At 38.0% G+C, this 12,278-nt stretch overlaps 1 pseudogene across 1 annotated transcript in view; it reads right to left on the bottom strand.

The window, feature by feature from the left end:
* LOC306849080 (importin-11-like) overlaps positions 1-12,278 on the bottom strand; it is a 259,336-nt pseudogene that overhangs the window by 89,322 nt on the left and 157,736 nt on the right. The window contains exons 23-25 of the transcript in view: positions 5,117-5,212; positions 4,884-4,999; positions 3,437-3,558 (exon numbers count right to left, since the gene is read on the bottom strand). The product of the transcript in view is annotated as an importin-11-like (transcript). The remainder of the gene's footprint in view (positions 1-3,436; positions 3,559-4,883; positions 5,000-5,116; positions 5,213-12,278) is intronic.

Below are 12,278 nucleotides of genomic sequence, written 5' to 3'. Positions count from 1 at the left end.
AAAAAAAAAAACACATATCAAAACATTTGCAACTGCAACAATTTTCTGAGAGAAGGGTTGCATTTTATACCACCTTTTGCATTTTATACCATTTTATACCACCACCTTTCTCAAGATGGCACCGCGCATGGCAGCCATTATGCTTGGCTCTCCAGTTGTTTTAGTGTTTTTGTTTGTTTTTCCTGTTTTTTGTTTGTCAAACACGATCAGTTTCACCAGGGAAAAACTACTGCAAAATACAGACAGCATGTTACATGTCCCACCAGAGACAGTAATATACTGGATCACTGTTACACAGCAATAAAGGATGCATATCACTCTGTCCCACGGGCAGCTTTAGGACTCTCTGATCACTGTTTGGTTCATCTTATTCCGACCTACAGGCAGAAACTGAAATCAGTTAAACCTGTATTAAGGACTGTAAAGAGATCGACTAATGAGACAGAGCGGGTTTTACAAGCCTGTCTCGAACTTACTGATTGGAGTGTTTTTGAAGCTGCTGCAAACGATCTGGACGAGCTCACAGAGACTGTAACATCTTATATCAGTTTCTGTGAGGATATGTGCATTCCTACCAGGACTCATCTAACTTATAACAATGACAAACCATGGTTCACTGCTAAACTCAGACAGCTCCGTCAGGCCAAAGAAGATGCTTACAGGAATGGGGACAGAGTCTTGTATAAACAGGCCAAATACACACTGGAAAAGGAGATCAGAGTGGCAAAGAGGAATTATTCCGATAAGCAAAGGATCCAATTCTCTTCCAGTGACACGGCTTCAGTGTGGAAAGGTCTGAAAGACATCACCAATTACAAGACACCATCCCCCAGCACTGTGGGGAATCAACAACTGGCAGACGATCTGAATGAGTTCTACAGCAGGTTTGAAAAAACACCATTCACACCTCCTGCAACCCCCTTCTCCCCCACACCTGAACTGCAGATAAGAGAAGATGACGTGCGCCAGGTCTGCAAAAAGAACAAGAGAAGAAAGGCACCAGGCCCAGACGGTATGACACCAGCCTGTCTGAAATCCTGTGCTGACCAGCTGGCCCCCACCTTCACACAGATCTTCAACAGAACACTGGAGCTGTGTGAAGTCCCCTCATGCTTCAAACGGTCCACCATCATCCCCGTCCCAAAGAAACCCAAGATAACAGGACTTAACAACTACAGACCTGTGGCTCTAATATATGTGGTCATGAAGTCATTTGAAAAACTGGTTTTGGCTTATCTGAAGGACATCACTGGACCCTTACTGGACCCCCTGCAGTTTGCCTACAGAGCAAACAGGTCTGTGGATGATGCAGTCAACATGGGACTACGTTAAAATACTGCAACACCTGGACAGACCAGGGACTTATGTGAGGATCCTGTTTGTGGACTTCAGCTCGGCCTTTAACAATATCATTCCAAACCTCCTCCTGCCTAAACTAACTCAGCTCTCCATCCCCACCTCTGTCTGTCAGTGTATCAACAGCTTCCTAACAGACAGGCAGCAGCTAGTGAGGCTGGGAAAATACACATCCAGCACCTGTACGATCAGCACTGGAGCTCCTCAGGGCTGCACTCTCTCCCCACTGCTCTTCTCCCTCTACACCAACGACTGCACAGCTAAAGACCCCTCTGTCAAGCTCCTGACGTTTGCAGATGACACCACACTGATTGGCCTCATCCAGGACAGTGACGAGTCTGCTTACAGACAGGAGGTTAAGGAGTTGGCTGTCTGGTGCAGTCTTAACAACCTGGAGCTCAACACGCTCAAAACAGTGGAGATGATCGTGGACTTCAGGAGAAACCCCCCTGCACTCCCCCCACTCACCATTATGAACGGCACTGTAATGACAGTGGAGTCATTCATATTCCTGGGCAGCACCATCTCTCAGGACCTGAAGTGGGGCATTCACATTGACTCAGCAGAGGTTGTACTTCCTTCGCCAGCTGAGGAAGTTCAACCTGCCACAGGAGCTGCTGAAACAGTTATACTCTGTTATCATTGAATCCGTCCTCTGCACTTCTATAACTGTCTGGTTCAGCTCAGCTACCAAATCTGACCTCAGAAGACTACGGAGGCTGGTCCAGACTGCTGAGCGAATCATTGGTACAACCCTCCCCAGTCTCCAAGAACTGTACTCATCCAGAGTGAGCAAAAGGGCTGGTAAAATCACTCTGGACCCCTCACATCCAGCACACCCTCTTTGAACTGTTACCGTCTGGTCGACGCTACAGAGCTCTGAGCACCAGAACGGCCAGACATAGGAACAGTTTCTTCCCTCAGGTAATCCATCTCATGAACATTTTAACTCTTAACAATAAACATGAAACACACAACACTATCATACTTTTTATTTTTTAATTTAACACACATACTTATTACATTTCAAATTTGCACCTAACATGTCTGTACATACCGAATTGTCTATTTTGTATATTGTGTTTGTGCTATTTTGCATATTGTCCATTTTGTATATTTGTACATTATTTTTTTATTATCTGTGTCCTGTCCTGTCATTGTCATTCTGTCGCACTGTGGAGCTACTGTTACTAAAACAAATTCCTCGTATGTGCAAACATACCTGGCAATAAAATGTATTCTGATTCAGATTTTCTGACAGAATTGCAAGGGTGCCGATATTTTTGGCCATGACTGAATGTGCTTTATTAGTACTAATAAACTGCCAAGATGGAAACTGCATTATGACTTCAGCTTCATAGTCACGTGACAGATTGAACAATTGTTTCTGAATAAATTTATTTTTGCAATGCATCAAAGGATGTGTACATCATTCCTTTAAAAAAGACAAGTATACCGTTTTGTTCCTTTTGTCTTTTTCTCTGATTCTCAAATACTTTTAGGCCTATGCTTCAAATCAAAGTGTATAATGTGTTTCTTCTCTAGATGGTTTGGTTCATAGCGTAACTTTTTTTTACATAGCTTAATTATTCACTGTTTTTTGAGGATTTAATAAAAAAAATGCCTATAGAGAAAATAAATGGAATTTTTTTTTTCTAGAAGCAGGGTCATTGAAAAAAATGTGGAAGATCACTCCATTTTGGCAAAGTTTATAATTAATATTGCTTGTGTATACTGGCTGCCACTACTAATAGATGTTGCTACAGGTGTTGCTATTTGTGCTTGGTCTATTATATCAGCAGTTAAAAAAAATTGAATTTTGAGGCGTGAAAATGTAAATGACTCGTAATATCACTGACATCCAAACTACTGACATGGCTAAAACCAACAATCCATTTCTCCCGGCGAGTCATCATTACAAAGTGATTTTTTATTTGTATGGTCTCTGAGGTGAATTTCAAATGATTTGTATAAATATTATCACTTGTACAGCTTGGTGATGACTTCTGCTATATAAGCTTCAGACATTTGCATGCAAATGTGATGGGATGATCCTGCAGGTGTTTATATAATGACAAACCTGTTGTCAGATGGAAAAAGCGACATGAGCGCCAGGGCAGAGAGCTTTCTCCTCTCAGGCTGGGTGATGTTGTCCATGCGGTCCACCCACATCTCAATCATACTCCCCAAGAGCTGGTCTGCCTGAGAAAGCAGAGATCACAATGATAAACAATCTCGTTCAGATAATTCTCATTTATAATTTAGCCATGCACAGGTGAGCCAGGCACACTGGGAACAAGATTAATACACCCTTCACAAGATAAGAGGAAAACATTAGGGTACGTCGAGCTGCCTGACAGGGCAAATATATAAAAACCTCCATCTTTGAAGTTATTTGGCTGATACTGAAATATTTCTGGGATTGAAGAAATTAAGGAGAATACTGATATATGCTGAGACTACAATAGTGCAAATGAGTTCAATTATTCGGTGGGGAGATGCAGCCCAGGGTTGAAAGGGAATGATGCTGTGTGGGCGGCTCGGCAAAGCATCTTGGTCCACTGGGACCAAATTATAGTAAGATCAGCTTCCACAAACCAAACTAAAGATACGCTGCACAGAAGAAGAAAACTAGGCCAAGCTTGAGGATTTTTTGTTTATTTGTTAATAATTTCTTGCTTCAGTGTACTTGACCTTGACATAAAAGTACGAAGTATAAAGAAAGTATCTGGGAAAGAGGAGATTTTTTTCATCTAATTATGTTTAGTCCTCCAATATCTGAGGCATATGAGCTGGAGTTCTTTATTTAAAACCATAACAGTAATTAGTTATGGACCAATATTGAATTTTTGGCTTTTATAACAACTATTAAAGTGTATATTGAGCCACGGCTATTATAATATAAATTCCCATCCCCTAACTTATTGATGATGTTCTATTAATCTACTATTCTTGTAAGGAATGCACAATACATTGCCATACTGGTTATTAGGCAATACTGAATATTTATTGTGTATCATATTAGGGTTATTATAATGAACTAAACCCTTTTTTTTTTAATTACATTTGTTTATTTGCAATAAAATAAAGGTTAACTGAAATAAAGTACATTAAAAATAAAAACTGAACTAAAAAAAAAAATACAGAAATATAATTAAAAACAGAAATGACAAAACAACAACAAAATTACTAAAGCCTTAAAATAAAATAAAAAACTGAATTATATTTGTATATGAAAAATACACAAATAATAAATCTAAAAAGAATTTGTATGTATACACACACACACACTGAAAAATAAAATATTGGTGAAACTATATTACTTGTAAATAGCTAGTAAAAAAACCAAAACAAAACATGGAATTAACAGCAATATTTTGCCGTAGAAAGACTGAAAAAATATTTTCTTGTAAAATATATTCCAACAATCTTTGTTTTATTTACAACTTTGTTACTGTAAATATTTTTTACAGTGTAGTTAAGTGAACAAGTGTTTTTGCATCAGAACTAGCCGTTTTATAATGCATTGCTCTTTCGGGTGGCCTGGCATTCATCCAGTGAGAAGTGATGTGAAAATGCCTGAATTCTGCAGGAGAATCCGACCTGTCACGCCCAGATATGTAGACATAACCACAGGATACCTCTGTAGTCAAACACACAAGCATGTATCAACAATGAAACCTGGAAGCAGTACATTTTCACTGAAATTAGGTGAGTACAACAGGAACACTATAATAGACGGTACTGTGTTCACACTCACTTCGCCTTCGACTATCCCCCGTAACACAACTGGCAGAAGAGGCTGAAACATATGGGAGCCCAATACAGGACTAACTTTTATGGCAATTTCAACAACCTGTAAGAAACGAAAGGAAAGAGAATTAAAGTGGTCAAGAGTAGAAACTGGAAGTTTAACAGCCTAAAATTTCCAAGTATTCAAAATGGTTGTGAACGATTTGTACACTCATTTTTCAATTCCTCGGTTAGATGTTCAACTGTTTATCCACAGTATGAAATCAAAACCTTCATACTGGATTATGTTTTGTTTTCTGCAAAAACATTAAAAACATGGGTTCCACATCACTTGGGCGGTATGTTAATTATAACACTGAAGTAAAAATGAAGTAAAAACATTTCTAATGTCTAATATATCTACAAACATAACTTGCATATTTTTTTATAAGCAGAATTTAAAATTAGTGAAATATCACACATTTCTTTTACATTGTTGATTAGATTTGTTCAAATGGGAATAAATCAATGTACTAAAATCTATAATAATTATTAGATCCCAAAACAGATCAATTTTTTTACTGAGGTCTTTGGGAACTCGCAATAAAAAAAGAGAAATCTTAATAGAACATCAGGGTCATATATGGCTTGTTCAAGGGCACAATGGTGGTCTTTCTATGCAGGAATGAAACCACAGGGACTCTATTAATATATATTAACATTACAGTGAATCGAGAAGGAGAAGGCCTGGAACAAGCCTACTGGCATGGCCTTTGGGAAATGGAATGGGCAAATAAAAAGCACATTAAGTTACTGTGAATTTCACAGCTCTGTTTAATATTATATCACCAGCAACATCAAATCGAATATATCATAAATATATCGAATATATCACCCAGCCCTGTTGCACACTTCTGACCTTGAGGACAACCAACTAATTTTCAATGATGTGAAATTGCCTTGCTGCTCTGAAAGAGGGTAAGAGGAGCTTGTAGTTGTGTGAATTCTGTTGTCAGACTATGTATTGGCTTGAGAAGGGATCTTGGCAGCCCAAGGCCATTACCCTCCTATTCCAGCTGCACTTTGACGGGATGCAGGATGAACCGCTCCCTCAAGGTGCGCTACGGATTTCATTTTTCTTCTTCAAGCCACTGGTGCACAAACAGCCTGGCACGTAGAGCCGTACTTTACTTAAGTGATTACAGAGGGATAATCTAGAAACAACATGTATAAATGAATGCGTCTAATGTGTCTGGATTACAGCCATGATGGAGTAGAAAGCTTGAGCTGGCACAGCCTTCCTGAACTGCTGTGGGAATCACGCCACTTTCTTTTTCAAAGCGTAAAAAGAAACAGGAAAACAAAATGTAAAAATACTTGGGTACACTTTACTGTTTTGAGGTTCACTTACAATTACATTTACATTCACTTAGACTAACATTTTGCACATTATTGTAAACACTTTTTTTTAAAAAAGATGCCATGAACTGCCTTTGTTTTTTTTAACTGTTCTCTGAGGTCCACTTATAATGTTATCAAGATTTTTACATAAAAAAAACAATTTTAAAGTAATAGGCTATTTTCTGTCTATAGGCTCTGTTTGAATAGACGTGGCAGATAATGTACCCAGAAGTAAACGGCCACTGCTATGATTGGCTAAAGGCCCATTCATGCCAAGGACGATAACTATAATGATAATGAAATTAGTGTCCACACCAGCGCATTATAATGTCTGTTTATTCTCAGCACATGCTCGTCTGCCACTTTAAATTCTCAAGCTCGTTATAACAGGATTTTGATTGGGTGTCAATGTTGTTATTGTTTATCAGTTAGAAAAAAATAATAATTCTGAAAGTGATTCCAAGGATAGCATTTCTCTGTGCCTTTATCGTTATAGCTGTGGTGTGGACTCTGCTATTCTTTAATATTGAGAACTATTTTTAGAACTATATCTTTATAGTTATCATCCTTGATGTGAACGGGCCTTAACAGTTGTGTATGTTTGGCAGTCTACATCCTTCATAGAGGACATATCGGTAGCCTACATGTCAAACAATCGTTAATAACAGAAAAAGCAATAGTGACCACGTAATGAAAACAGTTACTCACACTTGTGTGGTGCGATAGCGGACGATATCTTTTAGTTTCAATCTTTATAAAAATCCTGCGTCAAATTGTGCCTTGTTTGTAAACTAATCCGTTGTAAAATATAGTGAACAAAGGACCAGTTCCTTACTGATGTGGTCTGGAAATTCGTTAAGAATAAAGTTAATCAAATATAGTTTACCAATTGGTTTCTGAATAGACCTGCGTTTTCCGCTCTCGTTAATTACACTACATGCGCAAATCAGTGGGCGGGGCTAAACAGGCAGTGATGTAGAAGCAGGCGATCTTCTTCTGCGGAGGCAGTGTTTAGCCACACTATTACATCATAAAGTGGCACAATCCACAACCTGTCATTTAGGCTTCAATATAAGCTGTTTTTAGACTAACAAGAAAGTTTTGAGTTCTGAAACATACAGAATGAACGTTTATTAGCAAATGTCTTACTGTAACCAGCATTTTTTCTTACAAAAAAATGAGGGATGAGTCAAAACCATTTCTCGAGGTAACTGTATGCTACAATTATTACTACAGCTTGAATTTTGAACATTCCTTTTCTATCCATCATATAGAAATACACAAAAAACATCAGTTCTGTAAGTAGTTGTAAGAATGTTTCTCAGAGGAGGATCTGGCCACTGACAGTCCGCAAGCTGGTGGTCAGTGTGTGTGAGCATCCAAGGACGCCCCTACGGGCTCCCACATGTACCTGGCTCCAGCTGCACAGTTTGCTCTTCAAATCAATCACTAACTACCACATGTTTCCCTGCGGATGTCCCGGCCAGGGCGGATAGAAGGCCAAAAACATTTTCTTAAACCTCAGTGAAATCATTCAAGCTAGCCTGACATACAGCCCTAGTTTCATGCAAGTTTAAAACATTTTTTTTTTTTTTAACACTTTAACCTTCAACCCCATTTAGGGCCTCGCAGGTGAAAATAACCTACCTGAATTAAAATGGTAACAGTTTGTGACAAAGTGTGCTTACACAAACAAATTAGGTATCTTTGGAAAGAAGAGACTCTGGGCTTTACTATCTATCATCCAGAGTTGATAATGCTCAAAAAGATAAAAAGTTATAGACACTGACGTGCCTTGAAAAATATTTTTCCACACTGAATGTTTTTTTATTTCATATACAAATACATGAAATAAGTCCTGGAGCAATCCAGAAAAGTAATGGATCGAAAGCCATGTGTCTCATCAGTTCATATTTCAAATTTGAAGAAGATACCATGAAAAATGAGATTCCTGCAATATTTTTTCTGAAACTATTTATAGTCCCCCCACCCCCCTGTTTGAGGAAAAATAACCACCAAATGGATTGCAGAATTATACAAGCTATTTTAGTCATTATACATGTTCCTGCATAGTTTTTCAATTATAAAATAATAGACAGATTTATTTGAGCACTAAAAAATACAAAAATAATTATTTGAGTAATAAAAAAGGAAAAAAAATAGAAAAAAATGCTTTGTATATATGTATACTGAAGTATTCTTCGTTATTCGTTATTACAATGATAAATATCACTGCCAGACGTGAAGTGATATTGCCAGACATGGTCATAGAGTCAGTAAACACACGCTGATGTGCTTCCATTCAGATTATAATCAAACAGATGGGCCATATAATCAATAATAGCTGATCAATGAATCACAATGATAGCCGTCATAGAGTCGCTAATAAACACGCTGATGTGCGTCCATACAGATTATAATCATGCAGACACGGCCACATTCCCCACACAATACACACACACACATATAAAAAATGTAGAAGAAAAAAAAAACAGTTTTTTATGGATAAAGCAGATCGCTAAGTTATGCCCCGCTCAGATGACAGCGTGCGTCACAGAAGCGTCACTGCCGGCAGGAGGGAGCGCCAAATTCAAATAATCTATATTCCGCTTTTCTGAGACTTTTTTTTCCGTAGACGGTCTCATTATGTTTGTAAGACCGTATTCTACAAAATCGTTTTGTTTTTTTACCACCAAGACGCTGTTTTTGAGCGTAATTTATTCCATAACGGACGCGAACAATAACTCTCTGAAGAAATGAAACGTAAACAAAGGAATATTCATCCTTATTACAACGTTATTGTTTCGCTGGACTAAAAGTGCTCGCTGGGATGTTTTTCTGTGGACCCTTACCTCTCTAACTAAACTGGGATTTCAGCAGTGGACGCGTTTGTGGCTCGTTATTACAATGATAAAGGTACGTACGGCTTTTTTACTCTGCGTGTTTGGATGTGTACTGCTTACACAAATGTAGCAAATTTGTGCCACTCATTCCTTATAAGCTTTCCATCGAAAAACAGCGATCTGTCGTCGATGCTTGAGGCTTAGACCCTCAGAATGATATAGAGTTTGACAAGATTAACTTTGTCCCGTTTCATTTATTCTATTAGAAAACAATGACACATGCAAACAAAGAGCGTTCAGTGCGAGGTCGCTCTGGTGCAGGCTAACAGGTTTTAAAGTTCAAATGAAAATTCTGTCATTTTTTAACCCTCATGTTGTTGTAAACTATGTTTTTGTTTCTTCCATGGAACAAAGCTTGAAAGCTTTGGTTCTCATTCATTGAAATTGCATAGAATCCAAAAAATCAGCACATATTTTCTCCTTTTATTCAACAGACAGAGATGCCATACGAGTTAAAAAAAAATTGGGGTGAATAAATGATGACAAGACTTTTAATTTTTAGTTGAACAAATCCTATCGACATGGTGAGCAACATCTCTATCTGATTTTTGAGGACTCTTAACAGAAGTGCTTTAAAATGAGTTCCTCTTGACTAAGGTGATTTCTGTCATAAAAGGACATGAACTGTAAAGTCCTTGATCCGTGTACACCGTCAGACAGTTAAACGGTCTGTCATCTCTCATTGTCCTTTAGCCTTTGACTTCAGCGACATCTCTCCAAACAAATTTTACTGAGAAGATGGCCCCTTCTTTCTGTGTTAATTAAAAGCGTCAATAAAGAGAAAGCAGCACCGCCAGATACTGCTGATTTAAATGAACAGTCAATTAGAGAGTTACAAAGCTCTTGCCCATGGACCCAATGATTTACGTACCAAACATGCTACCTGCGGTGTAAGAAGGCAGGGGATCCTCTGTGAGGTTAATCGAATGGCTGCCCACACGTCTGAGACTTTTACTGCCTACACAGATGCTTTAATGCATTCAGAACAGTTCCCATATAGAGTAGGAAATGGAGGAGTGCAGGTCTGACAGGTTGTTTGATATGTAGAGACTCATAAAATGTTAACTTATTAACCCTTAAAAGAACAGTTCACCACACGACAAATTTATTAATTTATTTATTCATTCTAAAGCTGCAATACTAAATTGTTCACGAAATGAGATATTATGCAAAATGTTCATGCTGCTTTTTCTACAGAGTGAAAGTGAATGATGATTTATATTGGCAAAATTTAAAAAAGGATAAAGTAGTATCATAAATCTTTTTTATGACTAATGTGCTATTAATATAAGTCTTCTGAAGACATTCGGCATCTTTGTGAGAAACATACTGAATTTACACTGCCTTTCAGAAAGTTCAGAAAGATTTTTTTATTAAAGACAATTATTTTAATCAGTTAACTGAATAAAATTGTCAGTAAAGACCTTAGTCTTTTGTCACAATGTTACAAATGATTTCAATTTCAAATAAATATGGTTCTTTTGAACCTTCTATTCGTCAAAGGATCCTTGAAAAAAAAAAACACCAACACTAAGAAATGTTTTTTAAGCACCAATTCAGCAAATTAGAATGATTTCTGAAGGATAATTTTTCAGGAGTTTTCACAAAAAAAAATTAAAGCACATTCTGTTTGTATGGTTTCAGAAGATTTGTAAAATAGCAAACGCGTCTTATTGACAACTTTGTAGTTTTTTCCCCGCCTCATTTGCTGAGCCCTAAATGACCATCTTTCTACTTTCATTATATGGAAAAGAGGCGCTTGGACATTCTACCCAAAATCTTGTTTTATTTAACGGAAAAAATGGAACGACATGGGGGAAAATAAATTATGCAAAACTATTGATCAGAAGATCAAACATCTCTGATTTTAATATGTAAAGACTGTACATTTAATTTATTTATTTATTGTTTCTTTTGTACAAGACAACAAATAAGACACGGCAAGGACAAAAGGACCACCAAAATTGGTTCTGAAGGAATAATATACAGGGATTCAGTAACAATCAATCTAAACAGATCGAGAATGCTGTAGATTTTTCTCCCAGCATACCCTACTTTTTACTTTCAACAGATGTCTTGTACACGCAGATTCCCACCATCAAAAGGCACAAAACGAGGCTTTCTATCAAACTGTCAAGAAATATACATGTATGTCTCAGATAACCTTGGGCTCATTTTTTTCCAATTAAAGTTGGCTTCACTCTCGTGGAAAGATGCTGCCTATTGGCGCAATGGAAGATGTGGAGCGGGTAAACATGTGCACACACACCTGCGATCCACGCTACTTAAGATCAAGGGAGAAAAATGTCTAAAGTTAATTATAAAACTTTCACAATGCTCTAAAGTGATGACTATTAACACAAATATCCAAATCCTCTGGTAACGTCGCTCTTCCTAGCACTCCAGCTCTTCCTGCGGAGGCACAGAGCATATTTTATTCTCCAAATTGGCTTGGGGTCTCCTATGAGCATCTGCTAACCTATGAAGGAGCAGCTGGAGGCCAAAACGAAAAGCTTTATCTCTAATGGCAGCTTCCTGGCAGCTGTTCCACAGCGCTCTGTCCTCCCGCCTCCAGAGAGAACCGGAACTGCAGTGCGGACAAGAACCTCGCTTTGAAGCCCACATCAGACAAGCTTCAGCTGTATGACCCCTGTATGATAATTATCTGTGCTACAATGTCCAACTGGTCACACTGCTAAATGAATTAATTAAAATGGCTGAAAATAAGATATTAAAATATCGGGGTCCCGCAAGTAGCCCTTTCATCATTTCTTCAAAGTAAAAATTTGCCCCAACTGTTTGTGTGAAAAGAGTGTGAAAAAGCACGCCCTTTCTGTCAGATCTAAGATCTGGAGTGCATTAGCTAAAGCAAGCAAAGTCAAGAAC

The sequence above is a fragment of the Barbus barbus genome (genome assembly GCF_936440315.1).
Source record: "Barbus barbus genome assembly, chromosome: 29".
Taxonomy (NCBI): domain Eukaryota; kingdom Metazoa; phylum Chordata; class Actinopteri; order Cypriniformes; family Cyprinidae; genus Barbus; species Barbus barbus.
Note: the sequence above shows the minus strand (reverse complement) of the source record. Positions and strands in the feature narration are given on the sequence as shown.